The 21,027-nt window shown below is 44.9% G+C and overlaps 1 protein-coding gene across 3 annotated transcripts in view; it reads right to left on the reverse strand.

Moving 5' to 3' along the window:
* Positions 1–21,027, reverse strand: part of CBFA2T2 (CBFA2/RUNX1 partner transcriptional co-repressor 2) — a 183,968-nt gene that overhangs the window by 143,186 nt on the left and 19,755 nt on the right. The window lies entirely within an intron of this gene.

The raw sequence follows: 21,027 nt of genomic DNA on the forward strand, positions 1-21,027 counted from the left end.
AGATTCTTTTGACATTATTTGAAAATAAGAACATTTCAAGTTGGTAGCTTGCCCATCTAGGCAAGTTCCAGAAGAAAATGAGAACAAAGAAGAGAAATGTTTCCCATCACTCAAAAACCCAGTCTGAAAACCCTTAGTATTCCAAACCCATAGTCATATAGATGGTTCCTTAAGCAACAGGAGTGAGGGACTACTACTCTGTTCAAACTCTCAAATTCTGGATTCCAACACCCTTTTCAAGGATCCAAAAGTCACAATAATACGAAAAGGGGAACAAAAGAAGGAACTTCAAAGAGTCATCTAAAAGTCACCTAGTCTACCTAGGTTTCACATCCTTCTTTCCTACCTAAGAATTTAGCCCACATGTCTCATGGCACGACAGTTTTTAATTTTTTGAATATGTACACATTTCTTGAAGGATAAAGTAGTAGAGTGAGATGATAAAGGGAAATAATATTAGTCTGAGCAAGATACAATAATGAAGCACAAGAGATTCTAATCAGGGAAGGCAGAGTAGGGACCACTGTGAAAACTATGGGTTATATACACAGTTTTTCTTTTTCCAAGCAAGGACACCAACACCAGCTCATCCTGGCCTTGAACTCTAAAATGAATCTATTACATTGGCCTTTAGGAGACTATGAGCAATAATGGGTTAAGAATTTTAAAGAAGCCGAAACTGGTTTGGTTCAGTGGATAGAGCGTCAGCCTGCGGACTGAAGGGTCCCGGGTTCGATTCCGGTCAAGGGCATGTACCTTGGTTGCGGGCACATCCCCAGTGGGAGGTGTGCAGGAGGCAGCTGATCGATGTTTCTTTCTCATCGATGTTTCTAGCTCTCTATCCCTCTCCCTTCCTCTCTGTAAAATATCAATAAAATATATTTTTTAAAAAAAAGAATTTTAAAGAAGCCCTGGCTGGTGTGGCTCAGTGGGTTGGAACACTGTTCCATACACTGAAGAGTAGGAGGTTCAATTCCCAGTCAAGGGCTTCTTATTTCTCTCATCCAAGTAAGAATCCCCATTTTTTAAAAATGCTCTTGGAAAATGAGAATTAATCATCTTAATTCATTATAAAGACTATGGTTTAACTCCAAACAGCTCTGGGTTTTTTTAAATACTCATCCAAGGATATTTTTTCCATTGATTTTTAGAGGGTGGAAGAGAGAGGGAAAGACAGAGAGAAACACATCGACTGGTTGCCTCCTGCATGAGCCCTGACCAGGGCCAGGCCCGGGGAGGAGCCTGCAACCGAGATACATGCCATTGATCAGAATCAAACCCAGGACCCTTCAGTCCACAGGACGATGCTCTATCCACTGAGACAAATCGGCCTAGGGAACTCAAATTTTAATGTACATATGAATCACCGGGGGAAATCTTATTAAAATGCAAATTCAGCAGATCTGGGCCAGAGCTTGCTTTTTTTTTTCCCCTGGAGGAAGGGGCAGTTGGAAGTGCTTCTGAAATTGCTGGGTGTGGGAGCAATGTCAAACTTACTGGGGTGGAAAGGGACAGGAACATGGCTGGAAGACGCTGGTTGACTTCTCATGAGGGCCCCTGGCACCCTGACTCTCATGATGACCTGGGACCCAAGGCCTCACAGGGTCTTAGAGCCTGCATTTTAAAGAAGCTCCTAGGTGACACAGATGTAGCTGTTCCTTAGAATACACAATGTGTATCTACTTTCCTTGGCTAAGGTAAAATTGATGGTGCCTGCCCCTGCCTGACTAGTTCTAAAGGGACTAAGTTTACATCTAGCTAATTTCTGCAAAATAATCCTTAAAGACTTATCAATCCTCTAGGCCAGCTGTGGGAAAACTACAGCCCGAGGGCCAGATCCGGCTCGTTCAGCTGTTCTATCAGGCCCTCGGAGCCGAAAGAGCGGAGGGTTCTCTTGCTCTCCCCTCCGCTCCTTCACCAGCAGCAGTGTTAACATGGCAACGTCGGGAAACACGGCTGCAGCTCCTTCTTCTGAGTGGGCGGATTTATATCCGCCCATTCAGTAGAAGGAACAACCTTTCAATCTTCCAGAGGCTCCTTGTAATGCCCGCAGACGCGTCTCCCGACATCACCCTGGGAATGCATAGACACGTTATCGTGGTGATGTAGGGAGACACACCCCTGGAGAGCACAGTATCAGAGCCTTTCTGAGGTAAGATTAAGAGCTCTACTCAAACACAATTTTTTCCTGTTCCCACATTCTGTACATCACAATGACTTGTTAATAAAACAACAAAGACTTTCAGCTTTTAGTCACTTCAACTGGTGGCCTGTCCTTTGTCACAAAACCCTGAAACAGCACCAGAAGAGGTGCAACTGGAACTCATCGATCTTCAGTCTGACTTTGTCCTAACGGAGAAATTCAGCTCTCTTGAACTAAGAGACTTTTATGCTTCACTTAATGAAGCCACTTTTCCAAACATCCGGAGGATGGCACAGAAGATACTGGTGCTGTTTGGGTCAACCTATGTTTGTGAGCAGACATTTAGCGTCATGAACATCAACAAAGCCCCTCACAGATCCAGCTTAACTGACGAACACCTCAGATCTATCCTGAGAATAGCCACAACAAAACTAACTCCAGACTTTGATGCATTAGCTAAAAAAGGAGACCAACAACACTGTTCCCACTGAAGTTGATGTTTTAAAGACCAAAAACCTTTCAACCCAGTCTACATTGCCATCTACATCTACGTCCCGGGCATAATTTGGAAGTTGCACTAAAGAAAATGTTTAATTTACTGTTTACACATTTTGTTCTTTTCTATTTGTTTTAGTTTTAAATTATTTTATTATATTTAAGTTTAATTTGAAAGGCTTTTGTACCTTTCCTTTGTTAGGCAATTTTATTTTGCCTTTGCCATCTTCAATATAAGGTATGTTATTGTGCTATGATTCCTCCATTTTTTGAAGTTTCAAATTATAATAATTAGTGTTTACATTCTTCTTGTTAAAATGTTTGAAATGAATAAAACTATTGAAATAAAAAGAAAAAAGACCGTACCCTTTTATGTAATGATGTTTACTTTGAATTTATATTAGTTCACACAAACACTCCATCCATGCTTTTGTTGCAGCCCTCCGGTCCAGTTTAAGAACCCATTGTGGCCCTCGAGTCAAAAAGTTTGCCCACCCCTGCTCTAGGCTTTCTCTTCACCAACTTCTTAAACTTCTCAACTGGAATTTCTTTTTCTTAATTATATTTGGGGATCTTCTTTGAACCTCAAATGCTGGCCACATATATCTCCTAAACTGAGGTACATAAACATGAAATTAAACCTTAAGTATGATCGAGCAAACTCTCAGCTCCTTCACTCAGCCCAGTAGTACAATGACTGTTCCTGAAACAACACTGTAACACAGGCTCATTTTTATTTTTAAATATATTTTACCGATTTTTTTACAGAGAGGAAGGGAGAGGGAGAGAGAGTTAGAAACATCGATGAGAGAGAAACATCAATCAGCTGCTTCCTGCACAACCCCTACTGGGGATGTGCCCGCAACCAAGGTACATGCCCTTGACCAGAACTGAACCTGGGACCCTTGAATACGCAGGCCAGTGCTCTATTTACTGAGCCAAACCAGTTAGGGCAGGCTCATTTGTAGTGTGTAGTCCCAGATGAGCTGAAATTATGTACATAGCTGGTTGTTCACTATATTAAACTAGTGGCCCGGTGCACAAAATTCGTGCACATTAAAAGGGTATTAATTAGAGGAAATAATTTAATATTGCTATTTGCCCTTTCTCTATAATAGAAGTGTCAGAGATGAAAGAAAATTAGTAAAATGTATATGAAAACCTTCCTCCTGTCAGAGTCTGGGGCTCACCACGGGACCCAGAGTCAAGTCCCCGCCCACCCACATGCGCCTCAAAATTGCGTGAGACCCAGACCCGGCTGCCCGCACCCCCCATTGGGCTAGATCTAGACCCGGCCAGTCCCACCCTTGTCAAGCCCCGCTGGGCAGGGGGCATAGCCTCAGGTCCCCTGGCCCGGTGCCAGGACAGGGGGGACACGGCCTGAGATCCCCTGTCAAGCCCCGCTGGGTGGGGGGGCATGGCCTGAGGTCCCCCATCAAGCCCCACCAGGCGTGGGGGCGCAGCCTCAGGTCCCCCGGCCCAGCACCGGGAGGGGGGCACAGCCTCAGGTTCCCCATCAAGCCCCACTGGCAGGGGGGCACAGCCTCAGGTCCCCTAGGCCAGCACCAGGATGGGAAGTGCACCTTGAGGTCCCCCTTCAAGCCCCGCCAGGTGTGGGGCGCAGCCTGAGGTCCCCTGTAAAGCCCTGCCAGAGGGGGGGGGCACGGCCTGAGGTCCCCCGGCCTGGCGCTGGGGCGGGGGGAGCAGCCTGAGGTCCCCTAGCCCAGCACCAGGAGGGAAGCGCACCTTGAGGTCCTCTGTCAAGCCTCGCCGATGGGGGCATGGCCTGAAGTCCCCTGTCAAACCCCACCTGGTGGGGGGCGTGGCCTGAGGTCCCCTGTCAAGCCCTGCCAGGCAGGGGGGTACAGCTTCAGGTCTCCTGGCCCGGTGCTGGGGTGGGGGTTGCGGCTGAAGGTCCCCCGGCCTGGTGGTGGGGCAGGGGGCGAGGCCAGAGGTCCCGGTCAAGCCCTGCCATGTGGGGGGCGCGGCCTGAGGTCCCCCGGCCTGGTGCTGGGGCGGGGGAGCAGCCTGAGGTCCCCTAGCCCAGCACCAGGATGGGAAGCACACCTTGAGGTCCCCTGTCAAGCCCTGCCGGGTGGGGGCATGGCCTGAGGTCCCCTGTCAAGCCCTGCCAGGCAGGGGGGTACAGCTTCAGGTCTCCTGGCCCGGTGCTGGGGCGGGGGTTGCGGCCGAAGGTCCCCTGGCCTGGTGCCGGGGTGGGGGGCGCGGCCTGAGGTCCCCCGGTGTGGTGGTGGGGCAGGGGGCGAGGCCAGAGGTCCTGGTCAAGCCCTGCCATGTGGGGGGCATGGCCTGAGGTCGCCTGTCAAGCCCAAAGGGGGCAGGGGAGGGTGTTGCCTCAGGTCCCTGCTGATTGCTCGTTAAGGCTCCTTAAGGGAACTTGGCCTCAGCTGTGGGTGCAGCCATCTTTGTGACAGAGTGATGGTCAATTAGCATATTCCCTCTTTATTAGATATGGTTAGCTTACTCACTTTGCTATTTCTTTTTAAAATATCACTGGATTTGATCCAATTTTTCAGAATTAAAGTTATTTTGAATTTTAACCCAATTCTCCAAGGAACCAAGCCCTGGTATATGAGGAAGTATTTTCTCTAGGTCTTAGTTTTCTCATCTGTGAAATAGGAATGAAGGTCATGAATGCACTCTAATTTCTCCTTCCAAGAATCTATGACTTAGAGTCTATATTTTCCTTCTATTATTCAGTGCATGTGATCAAGGACCTTTATTTTATTCCCTGTTTTGCCTAATGAAAGGCCCCTTTTGCTTACTTCCCAGCTCTCCAGAGAGAAGAGCCTGCCATAAACTATATATACATATTACTATAAATATTTAACTATCCTTAAAGGAACTCTCTCAAAAGTTAATATAATGAGCTAGAAATATCCTGAAGTAACTAAAAACAAAAATAAAAACTAAACTTAAAAAACCCTTAAATTGTCTTTCTCAGTGCCAATCCAATAAAAACACAAGCATCCTGCCCTAACCGGTTTGGCTCAGTGGATAGAGCGTTGGCCTGCTGACTGAAAGGTCCCAGGTTCGATTCCAGTCAAGGGCATGTACCTTGGTTGCGGGCACATCCCCAGTAGGAGGTGTGCAGGAGGCAGCTGAGCGATGTTTCTCTCTCATCGATGTTTCTAACTCTCTATCCCTCTCCCTTCCTCTCTGTAAAAAATCAATAAAATATATTTAAAAAACAAAAACAAAAAAAACACAAGCAGCCCTAATTGGTTTGGCTCAGTGAATAGAGTATCGATCGGCCTGTGGACTGAAGGATCCCAGGTTCAATTCCGGTCAAGGGCATGTACCTACTGGGGATGTGCAGGAGGCAGCTGATTGATGTTTCTCTCTCATTGATGTTTCTAACTCTCTATCCCTCTCCCTTCCTCTCTGTAAAAAAATCAATAAAATATATTTAAAACACACACAAGCAGCCAAACTTACACTTTTTGTTCACTTTGCTATTGTCCTCACCAGTGTCAACACCTGTGCACAGGAAAAAGTTGTGCTTAGCTGGCGAAAACTAATCAATTAGCTCTCTTAAGTCTCATCGGCTGTGTTTTCCTGAGGACAAAGAATCTGTCCACCTGCTCCCACAGATGGTACAGCTGCAGTTTAAGTAAAACACCTGGTTCGTGCACATCCATTTTCATGAAACTTGCTAAAACAATGCTAGCTACAGATCAGCATTTTCATTTTTTTGCCCAGAGTAAAATCAACATCATTTTTAAGGACTGGATGCTAAAATATGCCTTTAATTCCCAATACGACAATGTCAAAGAAGTTAAAATAATAGCCCTAGCCTGTTTCTCATTGGTTAGCAGTGGTCGGCAAACTCATTAGTCAACAGAGCCAAATATCAACAGTACAACGATTGAAATTTCTTTTAGAGCCAAATTTTTTAAACTTAAACTTCTTCTAACACCACTTCTTCAAAATAGACTCGCCCAGGCCATGGTATTTTGTGGAAGAGCCACACTCAAGGGGCCAAAGAGCCGCATGTGGCTCGCGAGCCGCAGTTTGCCAACCACGGAGTTTGAGTGTCAGCCCGAGGACTCAAAGATCTCGAGTTCGATTTTGATCAAGGGCACATACCTTGGTTGCAGGCTTGATCCCTGGGCCCCAAACCCTGGTCGTGGCTCATGCAGGAGGCAATCAATCAATGTGTCTTTCTCACATCGATGTTTCTGTCTCTCCCTCTCCATTCCACTCTCTCTAAAAAATTAAGGGGGAAAAATATCCTCGAGTGAGGATTAACAACAACAACAACAAAAGTCTCAAAAAGGTAAAAAAAATTGTTATAGCTATATAGGCGGCTCAGTTTATCAAAAGATTGCAGGTTTGATCTCCAGCTGGGTGAGCACACGAGGCAACCGATTGATACTTCTCTCTCACATCCATGTCTGTCTCTCTCTCTCTCTCTCTCCTCTTTCCCTCCCTCTCTCAAATAAATAAATAACCAAATAAAAAACATATCCCTGGGTGAGGATTTAAAAAAAAAGAATGATTATAAATAGTGGGAATCCTAGGTTACAAATATGACTGTCATTAACCACTTCCTAAACTACTTAATTTAGAACATTTATAGGAAGACTAGAGGCCCGGTGCACAGATTCATACACCGGTGGGATCCCTTGGCCTGGCCTGCTCCCTCTCGCAATCTGGACCCTTTGGGGGATGTTGGACTGCCGGTTTCGGCCCAATCCCTGCAGGCCAGGACAAGGGACCCCACCGTTGCATGAATCCATGCACAGGGCCTCTAGTATGCATTTAAGATCTTTGGTTGATCTCTTCCTGCCCTCCCTCCTTCCCCCTCCCCCTTCCCTCTGAGATTCATCAATCTGCTCCATGTTTCCATGCCTGTGCATTGAGCGTCTGCCCCCTGGTTGTCAGTGCACATCATAGCTACTGGTCGAAAGGTCGCTTAGGCTTTTATATCCTACTAGTGGCCCGCTGCATGAAATTCGTGCATGGGGGGAGGGGGTGTCCCTCAGCCTGGCCTGCACCCTCTCCAATCTGGGACCCCTCAGAGGATGTCCGACTGCCGGTTTAGGCCCGATCCCACAGTTGAACATCCCTCTCGCAATCCGGGACTGCTGGCTCCTAACCGCTCACCTGCCTGCCTGCCTGATCGCCCCTAACCACTCTGCCTACCGGCCTAATCGTCCCCAACTGTGCCCCCCTTGCAGCCTGATCACCCCTAAATGCCCCCCTGCCGGCCTGATTGCCTCTAACTGCCCCCCCTGCCGGCCTGCTCTCCCCCAACTGCTCCCCTGCCAGCCTGATCACTCCCAACTGCCCTCCCCTGCTAGCCTGATCGTTCCCAACTGCCCCCCATGCCAGCCTGCTCACCCCCAACTGACCCCCTTGCCGGCCTTCTCGCCCCCAACTGCCCCCCCTTGCTGGCCTTATCGCCCCCAACTGCCCCCCCCCCGCCAGCCTGATCACTCCCAACTGCCTTCCCCTCCTGGCCTGATCATCCCAAACCACCTCTGCCTCGGCCCAGCCACCATGGCTTTGTCCAGAAGGTCTCCCGGTCTAATTAGCATATTACCCTTTTATTAGTATAGACTAGAGGCCCGGTGCATGAAATTTGTGCGGGGGGGCGGGGGGAACTCCCTCAGCCCGGCCTGCACCCTCGCACAATCTGGGACCACTGGCTCCTAACCACTGGCCTGCCTGCCTGCCTGATTGCCCCTAACCACTTTCCTACCTGCCTGATCACCCCTAACTGCTCACCTGCCTGCCTGATCACCCCTAACTGCTCTGCCTGCCTGATGGCCCTTAACTGCTCTACTGCTTGCCTGCTTACCCCTAACTGCTCTGCCTGCCTGCCTGTTCGCCCCTAACTGCTCACCTGCCTGCCTGCCTGTTTGCCCCTAACCGCTCTGCCTGCCTGCCTGCCTGCCTGCCCCTAACCACTCTGCTGCTTGTCTGATTGCCCCTAACCACTCTACCTGTTCGTCCCTAAACGCTCACCTGCCTGCCTGCTCAGTGCGCGTCATAGTGATCAGTCATTCTGGTCACTTAGGCTTTTATATATAGACTAGAGGCCTGGTGCACGGCGGGGGGCGGGGGGGGGGGGCCTCAGACCGACCTGTACCCTCTCCAAAGCAGGAGCCCTCAGGGGATGTCCAACTGCCAGTTGGAAATCCCTCTCACAATCAGGAACCTCTGGCTCCTAACCGCTCACCTGCCTGCCTGCCCTAACCACTCTGCCTGCCGGCCGGATCCCCTTAACTGCCCTCCCCTGCCGGCCTGATCCCCCTAACTGCCTCCACTGCCGGCCGGATCCCCTTAACTGCCCTCCCCTGCCGGCCTGATCCCCCTAACTGCCTCCACTGCCGGCCTGATCCCCCTAATTGCCCTTCCCTGCTGGCCTGGTCACCCCTAACTGCCCTCCCCTGCCAACCTGGTCACCCCTATTAACTTTTTTTTTTAATCTTATCCCCTTCACACACAATTGTATTTGACTTCTTTATTGGCTTCTCCCTCTCACACAATTTTTCTCTCTTCTTTATGTAACACTTTTTCCTACTGACTCATCATTTATAAACTTTTCTTTCCTCCTTATTTCCTACTTCTGTTCCATCATTCTTCCCATCTTTCTCCTACCCTCCCTCCCTCCCTCCCCACATTCCTTCTTTCCTTTATCTTTACCCCTGCCCTCCCTCTCCTTTTCCTTCCTTCCCACCTTACCTTTTTTCTTCATTTCCTCCCTCGGACCTGCTTTGCTCCCTGCCCCATCTCTTCCTTCTTCCCATTCTCCTTTTAAGCTCTACCGGCTCCCCTTTAAAACTTTTCTTCCCTCCCTCTTTCTCTCTCATCCTACCTTTCCCATACACTCTTCTCTACTTACTTCCACTGTTTTAATACCTATCTATCTACCTGCCTAATTATTCGCTATCATTTATCTTTTTGCTTTTCTGACTCCTACTTTTAAAATCTGTCCCCAATACACAACTATACTTGATTTTCATTATAGCTCCTATAGTTCACTCATACATCCTCTTTCCTTAACTCTGTTCTCTATTGACTCCTTTATATAGTTCTTCTCTCCCTCCTTCCTTTCTTCCCCATCTCCCCCCATCCTCCCTCACTCTTCTCCTCTTTTCACAGGCTAATTAAAAATTCTATGGTTTTCGTCCTTAATACTGACTGCTTTCCTCTCTGGGACCTGTAGCCACCTCTATTTGGGCACTCAGGTCCCTCTCGTACTGGCTTTGAGGGGCCGAGCAACAATGCAGCTGTATCTTGCCTACTGTGGCTTGCGCCTCCCCCCTCCGAGTTGGGGGAGGGTCTAGCCAGCCCGGGCCGGTGTCCATTGCGGGGACCACTGCATTACGTGTGCGCGTATGTGCATTCATGTGCACGCAAGGCTTTTCTTCCGTTGAGTGCTGAAGGGCGGGCTAGACCCTCCCCTTCGGCGGGGGACGGGACGTGGAGTGCCTGCTCCACGCCTTGAGCAGCTCTCCATCCACTCCCCTCCGGAATTCTCAGGTGACAGGCATGCTTGTGCAGGCATGGTCAGGCCCGGCTTGTCTTCGGGGGGCGTTCTGCCCAGGATGCAAGCCCCCATCCGGGTCAGACTGGGCAGATGAATGAATGGACAGCTGGAGAAAGCTGTGGCGGCTTCCCTGTGGTGTGAGGGTCATCTGTGCACTCTCTGTTGTTGCGCCCGGGTCCTTCCATTGTGGTGTTGGGTCCACATCCTCTCGATTTGCGTGCGCGACCCCTCCTGGGGGTCACCGCCGATACGCGCACCCCCAGTTGGCATCTGCTGACTGCGCCCCAAGAACCAGCCTTCTGCCGTGTGGGTGTCGCTCCTTAGCTACCTCCACCTCAGCGGCAAGGTTGGTTGTGTCCCTGGGCAGAGTGCTCTCGGACGGGGTGCGGTGTCGCGGGGGTGTTTGTTGGGCGCGTGCACCCAGGAGAAAAAGAGGACTCCAGCGCCGGGGGCAGGGAAGCGAGCCTCACGCAAGTACCCCTGCTGCGCACGCAGCCTCCTGCTGGTCTGCCAATATGCAAATTGGTCGTTACTGTGACACCGTAATGGACAATTTGCATATTACCTCTTTATTACCTACACTAATAAACGACTAAGATGCAAATTGACCATACTTTCGTGACGCCCACCAGCCAATCAGGTGTGAGTATGCAAATTAACCCAACAAAGATGGCGGGAGTGGCCGGGGGCAGGTGGAACGCTTGCATCGTCGCCTTGGCAACGACACAGGCCTTCTGCACTGCCCCAGCCACTCCACGCCTCTGGGCAGCGTGGGAAGGTGGAAAGGCGGCTCCAGGCCAGAGCAAAAAGGTGGCTCCAGCCAGAGCGAAGGCGGTGCCGGCAGCCAGGGGAAGGAAGGCCCATTCTTGCATGAATCTTCGTGCATCGGGCCTCTAGTGTAAATAATAAAAGCCTAATATGCTAATGATATGATTGGTCGGCCATTCAACCAATCAAAGCATAATATGCTAATGATATGCTCAGGCCGTTCAACCACTCACTATGACATGCACTGACCACCAGGGGGGCAGTCGACTGGTAGGTTAGCTTGCTGCTGGGGTCCGGTCAATTGGGACTGAGTGAGATGGGCCGGACATGCCCTGGAGCCCTCCTGCAGTCCCTCCCCAGCTGGCCAACCTCCCACATCCCTCCCCAGCCCCGATTGTGCACCGGTGGGGTCCTTCGGCCTGGCCTGAGCCCTCTCGCAATCTGGGACCCCTCGGGGGATGTCGGAGAGCCAGTTTCAGCCCAATCCCACAGGCCAGGCCGAGGGACCCCACTGGTGCACAAATTCATGCACCGGGCCTCTAGTATATAGATAAGTAAAAAGGTCTTATTATTGCCCAACAATCAGTGCTTCATATTAAAAATGGTAATATCAATACCAGTAAATGTGCTAAATGAATGTGTGAGAAAAAAGAATTTCTTCCTAGTTTTATACCTAAGAAACTTTACAACCCAGAATTTTTTTATTCTCCACATGGAACCTTAACTTAACCTCTGCTTAAGTCCTCAGGAATTTTCTCCCCATTAAGGAAGATTCATCAGTATTGGTAAAGAAAATCAATGATTATTTCTTGAGCAAATAAACAAAAACACTCATGAAGTGATTATTTTATGCAATAGTCTGTGAGTTAGTTTGTATGTTGAAGTCATACTTTTGAGGATATTTTGATGGCTTTTGGAGAAAATGGTATGAAATACTGGAAATTAAGGATGTCCCAGGAATATAGTAAACTACAGATAGGAGAGCTTGCTTACCAACAGACAACATAGCATTATCTAATATATATAGAAGACAAAACAATCAAATTAAAGATATACTCCTCAAGTGAAAATTAAAATCAAACATCAGCCCAGCCAGTGTGGCTCAATGGTTGAGATTTGACCCATGAACCAAGAGGTCACAGGTTTTGATTCACATGCCCAGTTTTGGAATCGAACCCCAGTAGGGGATGAGCAAGAGGCAGACCAAGCGATGTTTCTCTCTCATCAATGTTTCTATATCTCTATCCCTCTCCCTTCTCCTCTCTCTCTAAAAATCGTTAAGAACATATTTTTTAAAAATCAAACATTAGCCGAAACCGGTTTGGCTCAGTGGATAGAGCGTCGGCCTGTGGACTGAAGGGTCCCGGGTTCGATTCCGGTCAAGGGCATGTACCTTGGTTGCGGGCACATCTCCAGTGGGAGGTGTGCAGGAGGCAGCTGATCCATGTTTCTCTCTCATCGATGTTTCTAACTCTCTAGCCCTCTCCCTTCCTCTCTGTAAAAAATCAATAAAATATATTTAAAAAAAAAAAAAAATCAAACATTAGTTCCTCCTCCTCCTCCCTACCTCAGTCAGCATTAACTAATATCTCTCTCCCTAATATGTTCTCAGACATCACCATTTATCACTCTACTCACAGTGCCCTGTATAGAAAGTTTTCCCTCCCTGTAACTCTTCCTCTGATTAGACTTAAATGGTGTTTGTTTTAGATGGTGTAGACACCCTAAAGCAGTGTTTTCAAATTAGTCTTCAGGCTATATGGAAGATAATTAATTACTTAGAAAATTTGACGGAAATGCAGATTCCTGGGCCCTCTCCAGCCTCCAGAATTTAAACCTCTGGGAGGTAAAATCCTAGACACTGCATTTAACAAGCTTTCCAAATGCACATCAAAGTATACACTGAATACAGTTATTTTTCACTCCTCGACCACTATTTTAATATCAGCCTACATTTGCCAGTTACTTGACATTAATTCACCTTCATTACTCTGGAATTCTGAGATACATACAATCACTTCCAATCAAGAGCCTACCCACTTTGTTATCTTTCCAATATGAATTCCTAGTCTACTCTCTCCTCCAGAGCAGGTTTTGTGTAAATGTTGAACTTATCCCACAATAGCAGTTCAATTTTTTTTTCCTTCTGAGGAAAGTATTAACAGCATGGATATTTGGTGGTTGCATCATTAAAAGTTGCATTAAAAGCAAAATGCATTGCCCTAGCTGGTTTGGCTCAGTGGATAGAGCGTCAGCCTGTGGACTCAAGGGTCCCAGGTTCGATTCCGGACAAGGGCATGTACCTTGGTTGTGGGCACATCCCCAGTGGGGAGTGTGCAGGAGGCAGCTGATCTATGTTTCTCTCTCATTGATGTTTCTAACTCTTCATCCCTCTCCCTTCCTCTCTGTAAAAAGTCAATAAAATATTAAAAAAAAAAAAAAAAGCAAAATGCATTATCTGTCATATGTATTAGTTTACAGTGGTGGAAATAATCACCAAAATATCTGGAGTAAAAAAAAAAAAAAAAAAAAAAAATCTGGAGAGTTTGATCCACCTGAAGCTTTTCTTCTTCTATGGCATCAATAGCAGAAAATACCTATTTTCATTTCCAGGACAGTTTGGTCTAGTTACAGGTTCATTAATTCCTATCAGACAGATGGGAAAACATCATCTCCTACAACTACAGGTAATAGGTGCATCACATGTTCCAAAATGGACAACTTTGCACTTTCTGGAAAAGGGAAAAGGACTTGAAATAGTGCTTGGCAGCTCCATGAAGCAATCAATCATATATCTGTCTTTTTACAGAGCATTTGGAAAGTTCTCTGAAATGAAAGGTGTGATCATTTTAAAGGGCTCTCACAACTAATATCGAACAAATCAATACTGAAAGTTGCTGTCATTCATAAAATCTGTTCCACGGTACTTAAAACAACAGAAGAGATAAATGCCTTTGCTCTTGTTTAAAACAAAGATCTGACAGAACAATTTGGTGGACTTCCCATCTGACTGAAAATTATAAAGACTATGCACAAAGTTATGTACAGTATGATTTTGTTTGCGAAAAACACTATTTGTGTATTACAGGTAAGTGTAAAGGCATCCAAAATTCTGAAAATATACCAACTTTCAGTAATGACATAAAAGAATTTTTTACTTTTTACTCTATTTGCTGCAATTTTTATATGAATGTCTTATATTACTTTTGTAAAATATATTTTTCAATAAAAAGTATAGCATCAAAGAAGGATACTCTACAATAAATTACAATTCATTCAGTATAACTGAGAAATAGAACGTGGTAGTGCTGTGGAGTTAGAACCTGGTTTAGAGCTTGTCTCTACTACTAACCATAGAGACATGTTCTCATGAGTCAATTAATCACCCATGCGATGCAGTCTGTTTACCTCAACTATAAAGTGAAGACGGAAATAGTATTCAATTCACGGGATGTTGTAAGCAGTGAATAAAATAATTTATGTGAAATCCCCATGTAAACTATTATTTTTAAAATTACATATTACATATATACTTTAAAATACAATGTGAAACACTACAGAGCTAAAGCTTTCTTCAGCTTCCTAAGTCATTACAGCAATGATCATTTTACACAAAATAACAAAAATAGAAACGACTAGAATAAATTTATACAAAGTCTAGTAAATTTCAATAACGAATCATTCAAATTTTGTTGTTGTTGTTAATCCTCACCCAAAATTATTTGTTCCATTGATTTTGTTTTTGGAGAGCGTGGAAAAGAGAGAGTGGGGGGAGAGAAACACAAACACATCAATGTGAGAGAAACACATTGACTGGTTGTTTCCTGCATGCACCCTGGGACAGGGATTAACCTGCAACCCAGGTATGTGCCCTTGACCAGGAATCCAACCCAACACTCTAACCACCGAGCAACATGGACCAGGGCCCAGGAACTTTCTCAATAAATAAATTCCTGATATTTTACTTCCGTGTAAAATAGCTCTCACAAAAAATAAAAGTGTGCACAATTTAAATTCTAAATAATGAGCTTTAAAAGTGTTCAAATGACGAAGAGAATTTATCTGTTCCCTCTGTATCACTCCAAAGGCCATGTTAGGCCCAACCTCTATTTTCACTCACCATGTTATTTATACAGGTTAGGCAAAGTAGGTTTACATTTGTGAATACTCGAAACAAAGGAGTTTATTCTTGTATTGTTATTTATTGTATTGATTTCCATAGGAACAACTGTAAACCAATTTTCCCCTCTGTGTCCTATTGCCTACCCAACATCTCTAATTGGATATGTAACAGATATCGCATAATCCCGTATCAAATTCCTGGTTCTCACCCCTACTCCAAACCTACATGGGGCCTTCACCTCTCCCTAGTCTTTCTCAAACCAGTAAATTAGCAACTTAAGCCAATAAACTTAAGAGTCATCTTTGACACACAACCCCCATATCCAATCCACTTAGGCAAATCCTATCAACTATACCTTCAAAATAGCTTGATTCCCTCTATTTCTCCTTTCCTCCACCATTAACATTCTGATCTAAACCACCAACCTCCCACTCTTGGCCTACAGCAGTAATTTCTTAATTCACCTGCTTCCATCTTTGTCCCACTAGAGTGTTTTCTCCAAGAACGGAATGATCTCTTTATAAGGTAAAGGAGATAATGTCACTCTGCTCAAAACCCTCCAATGGCTTCCCATCTCATTTAGAAAACCCCAAATCCTTTCCTTGACTCTTAAGGTCCTATATGTTCTGGCCCCTACTTACCTCCCTCAGATCAGCTTCTACCACTATTACCCTTGCTCAATGTGCTCCAGATATACTAGCCTCCTTGCTGTTTTGTGAACATATCAAGCAAGCGTTGACCCTTTGCCTGGACTGTTCCTCTCCCATATATCCACATGGCTAGCTTACTTCCTTCACATCTTTGCACAAATGTTACTTGATCAGTCATACACACACACACACACACACACTGAGTGGCAAGATTATTATGACCACCTGACGTTTGTAGGCAAATTAGCCGTACACTGTATCATATGAGATACGGAAGCCGAAGTCCTGTTCGAACACCTTTGCTGTCTGCAGTTATCAAGAAAAAACGTCTCCAATTCGCATAGGAACACAAGGATTGGATAGTCGAGCATTGGAAAAAAGTGGTTCAATGAGTCACATTTCCAGTTGCATCATGCAGACGGCAGAGTGAGAATTTCGAGGAAACAGCATGAAAGCATGCACCTCACATGCATGAGTACAACCCTTCAAGCTGGTGGGGGCAGTGTTATGGTTTGGGGCATGTTTTCCTGGCATGATTTGGGCCCTTTAATTTGTGTGGAACAACATCTGAATAGCACAACATACCTAAGTATCACTGCTAATCAAGTTCAGCTATCATGTTGATGGCTTATCCCAATGGAGATGGCTTCTTCCAACAAGACAATGCGCCATGCCACGGTGCTCGTATTGTGCAGGAGTGGTTTCAAGAACATGAGGGAGACTTTACCTTGCTTAGGTGGCCCCCACAATCACCAGATCTCAATCCAATTGAGCATTTGTGGGACGAAGTTAAAAGAGCCATCAGGCGGCTGGTTCCACAACCATCAAATCTCACAGAACTGGACAGTGCTATTCATCAGGCATGGTGTCAGATTCCTCGCATCACCTTTCAACATCTCATGGAATCAATGCCAAGAATTGCAGCAGTATTGAAGGCAAAAGGTGGCCCAACGAAGTACTGATTGGGGTGGTCATAATAATCTGGCCAGTGTATATATATTTTTTTTATTGATTTCAGAGAGGAAAGGAGAGGGAGAGAGAGATAGAAACATCAATGATGCGAGAGAATCCTTGATTGGTTGCCTCCTGCATGCCCCCTACAAGGGATCGAGCTTGCAATCTGGGGATATGCTCTTGACTGGAATCAAACCCAGGACCCTTCAGTCAGCAGGCCAACACTCTACCCACTGAACCAAACCAGCCAGGGTTTGATCAGTCTTTTTTAACCTCTGTATCTAATATTACTCCCCATCACCCTCCTCTCTATATACAACATACCTTAAAACTTCATACCACCTGAATATTAAAACATGTGTATAAAATATATTTTTCATCACATTAAATTTCAAGATCTGTGAGAGGGCTTTTTTGGTTTACTACTGCCTTGTAAAAAGTAGAGGCTCAGCAAAATGTTAAGACTCTTGATACAAGTATAAACTAGTACAACAACTCTGGAAAACTCCAGCAGTTATCTATCTATCAAAGCTAGATATATGCACATTCAATGATCCTCTAATTCCACTCCTAGGTATATACTCAAAGACATAGAAGAATGTTCTTTGCAGGATTACTCCTAATAGCCAAAAACTGGAAACAATCAAGACATCCATCAACAATAGAACAGATAAATTGTGGTATAAAGGAATGTTATTGTGGTATAGAGCAGTTGTCGGCAAACTCATTAGTCAACAGAGTGGCAAACCGCGGCTCTCAAGCCGCATGTGGCTCGTGAGCCGCAGTTTGCCGACCACTGATACAGAGGAATTGTGGTATAGAGGAATTGTTTTATAGAGGAATTCTATACAGCAATGAGAATGAACTACTGACAGCACATGTGTTATTACTGTAGAGCAAAACATGTCAGATATAAAAGAATGCACAGTATATGATTCTATATAATGTTCTTTTTTTTTTTTTTAAGTCGAAACTAATGTATAGTGATAGAAGTCAGCATATTGGTTATCCTGGGGAAAAAGGAGAGATAGTAACAGGCAGAAGAGAAGTAGGCTTCTGAAGTAGTTGCTGTTAATTTCTATTTTTTTTTTTTAGAAAACTCATTGAGCTATACATTTATGATTTATGCATTTTTTGTCTAATAAAGGTTTGGATAGAAAAAAATTATAAGAAAAAGAAACACTGTCAAGCTGTCTTCCAAACAGCTATTACAGCTAATATTTTCATAAAATCCTTCTATGATTAGCCATAAGTAAAAAATTTTTCATTTAAAATATAATTCAATATTTGATAAGCTTCTAGAAAAATATCCATATTATTCAAGATTAAGTAATTGGCCAGGCCAGCATGGCTCAGTGGTTGAGTGTTGACCTATGAACCAGGAAGTCCCGGTTTGATTCCCCGTCGGGGCACATGCCCGGGCTGCGGGCTCGATCTCCAGGAAGCAGCTGATCAATGATTTTCTCTCATCATTGATGTGTCTGTCTGTCTGTCTGTCTCTCTCTCTCCCACTTCATCTGTGAAATCAAGAAAAAAAAAAGATTAAGTAATTGGCTAAAGCCACACCTTTAGTCACCTATAAACTGGAATCCAAGTGTTGAGAAAGCCAATTTAAAGATCCTTTCTCAATATGACATACTGTCTACCTAGGTACAAGGAATTTTTTAAATAAGAAAAGTTGATTCATCTGTTACTAACAGATCTTTCCCCCAAAATTTCTTGTTTTAAATGTCATCATTCAGGCTAAATTTAATAAAACAAGAAGCCCTGTTTCCCCCTTAATCTGTGGGACTGCTATCAGTTCTAATATTGAATTGATATGGATTGTTTGCCTATCTGCCTGTTTTCCCTGTAATCCAGAAGGTTCACATGTAAACTGAATTGATCTGGCAAATGAATAAACATACAGAGAGATCCTTCTCTTAAAACAAGTTTAAAACCATCACACAGTCCGGCTGGCATGGCTCAGTGGTTGAGCATCAACCTATGGGCCAGGAGATCACAGTTCGATTCCTGCTCAGGGCATGTGCCTGGGTTGTGGGCTCGATACCCAGTGTGGGGCACGCAGGAGGCAGCTGATCAATGATTCTCTCTCATCATTGATGTTTCTGTCTCTCCCTCTCCCTTCCTCTCTGAAATCAATAAAAAAATACTTTTTGGGGAAAAAATTAGCCTGCTATATATTGATCAAACATTTAATTAACTCATCCCTAATGCCTTGGCAGGGCCAGACCAAATGATTTCTCAGGCCTTAAATGGCACTCTGGACGTTCCTCCACCCCTGCTTTATGGGATAGCAAAATTCCATCTCAACTCTTCTTTCATGCTAGAAGATAAAGAAATGTAGCCCTACCAGCATCACTGGATACAAAGTGAGAGCAGAAGGGCAAGGACAGGAATTGGTTCAAACAGTGGCTTTTAAATGGAGAACGCATGATAGAAAATCACCTGATAGGCTATTTCAAAAAATATACCAGGCATCCTCCCTCAGAATATACCATAATATGTGTGTCACATTGATATTCTAATAAATTCCTGAGGTAATTCTGACTCTCACCCCAGAGGAAAAGCAGTTTTCTAGTTGCCTTCAACCAGAGACTTAAAACAATGGAAAGCTTACTAAGAGATTATATAGTTAGGGGATCTGTTTAATGAAACAATCAGTTAAATTGCTGTACATTTCACTTACGCTTCTTCAAAACTTCAAGTGAAAAAAATTCGTGAGGAAGGTTAGCAATAACTATAGAATTTCTGAAATTTTGAGTTATACTATTCTTCTTCCTTGATTCTGAGTTAAGTCACTCACTAACACACTCATGGCCCCAGTGAGTGGATTAGACTTCAGCATTTCATGCCAAGGGCAATTCATCACATCAGCAGCACCATATGTAATACAAATGTCTAAACAAGGCAATTTTGCCAGCCAGGCTTTTTATAGCTCGTAATACAGTTAAGTTTATAGTACCAGGCAAAATGTCACCATTGGTGTCAATACAATAGGTGACTCCACAATGCATCTAACCTTAGGGACAAATTCTTTAGCCTAACATTCAAAGTTTCCCACAGCTCTGCCTCACTCTGCCTTTATGGATCCATTCCAAGACAGCGAGAGGGATTCCCACCCCACCCCCACCCCCCTCATCTGAGAGTGATCCATTCCAAGACAGCTCCCCTCATGGATTCCCGAAACCGTGGACAGTACTAAACCATATGTATACTATGTTTTTTCCTATACCTACATACCTATGATAAAGTTTAATTTATAAATTAGGCACAGTAAGATATTAACAATAACTAATCATATAATAGAACAACTGTAACAATATCTTGTAACAAAAGTTATGTGAATGTGGTCTGTCTCTCGTTTTAAAGTATTTTATAGTACTGGACTCACCGTTGTCATGATGATGTGAAATAATACAATGCCTACAAGATGAGATGAAGTGAGGTAAATGACATAGGCATGTAGTCTAGGCATTGTGGCCTAGCATTCGGCCATTATAAGGGTTACTGAACACAAGTACTGAGGTACCTTAACTGCTAATCTGATAACTTAGAGGGCTACTAAGTGACTAACGGGCAGGTAGTGTATACAGCATGGATATGCTAGACCAGTGGTCGGCAAACCACAGCTCACGAGCCACATGCAGCTCTTTGGCCCCTTGAGTGTGGCTCTTCCACAAAATACCACAGCCTGGGAGAGTCTATTTTGAAGAAGTGGCGTTAGAAGAAGTTTAAAAAATTTGGCTCTCAAAAGAAATTTCAATCGTTGTACTGTTGGTATTTGGCTCTGTTGACTAATGAGTCTGCCGACCACTGTGCTAGACAAAGGGATGATTCACAATCGGTGGACAAAGCGGGACAGCGCAAGATTTCACACTACTCAGAATGGCATGAAATGTAAAACTAATGAATTGCTTATTTTTGGAATTTTCCATTTAATATATTTAGACAACAGTTACCTGCGAGAAATTAAAATCACAAAACACCAAACCTTGAACTAAGAGGGACTACTGTACTGTTTTACTCACTAAATATATCCTGCACCTTCCAGCCTGGATGCCTTGGCTATTCCAAGAGTCAGCAACTAACGCCATCCCCACCCCACCACTTACTCCCCCCAACCCCCCAATGCAAACCCAGTTAAACACCTGTTTCAATTAAGAACTGTAGTTAACAGTTTTTTAAAAAATATTTTTTATTGATTTTTTACAGAGAAGAAGGGAGAAGGATAGAGAGCTAGAAACACTGATGAGAAAGAAACATCGATCAGCTGCCTCCTGCACACCCCCTACTGGGGATGTGCCCGCAATCAAGGTACATGCCCTTGACTGGAATCGAACCTGGGACCCTTCATTCCGCAGGCCGACGC

Source organism: Plecotus auritus (assembly GCF_963455305.1).
Source record: "Plecotus auritus genome assembly, chromosome: 8".
Taxonomy (NCBI): domain Eukaryota; kingdom Metazoa; phylum Chordata; class Mammalia; order Chiroptera; family Vespertilionidae; genus Plecotus; species Plecotus auritus.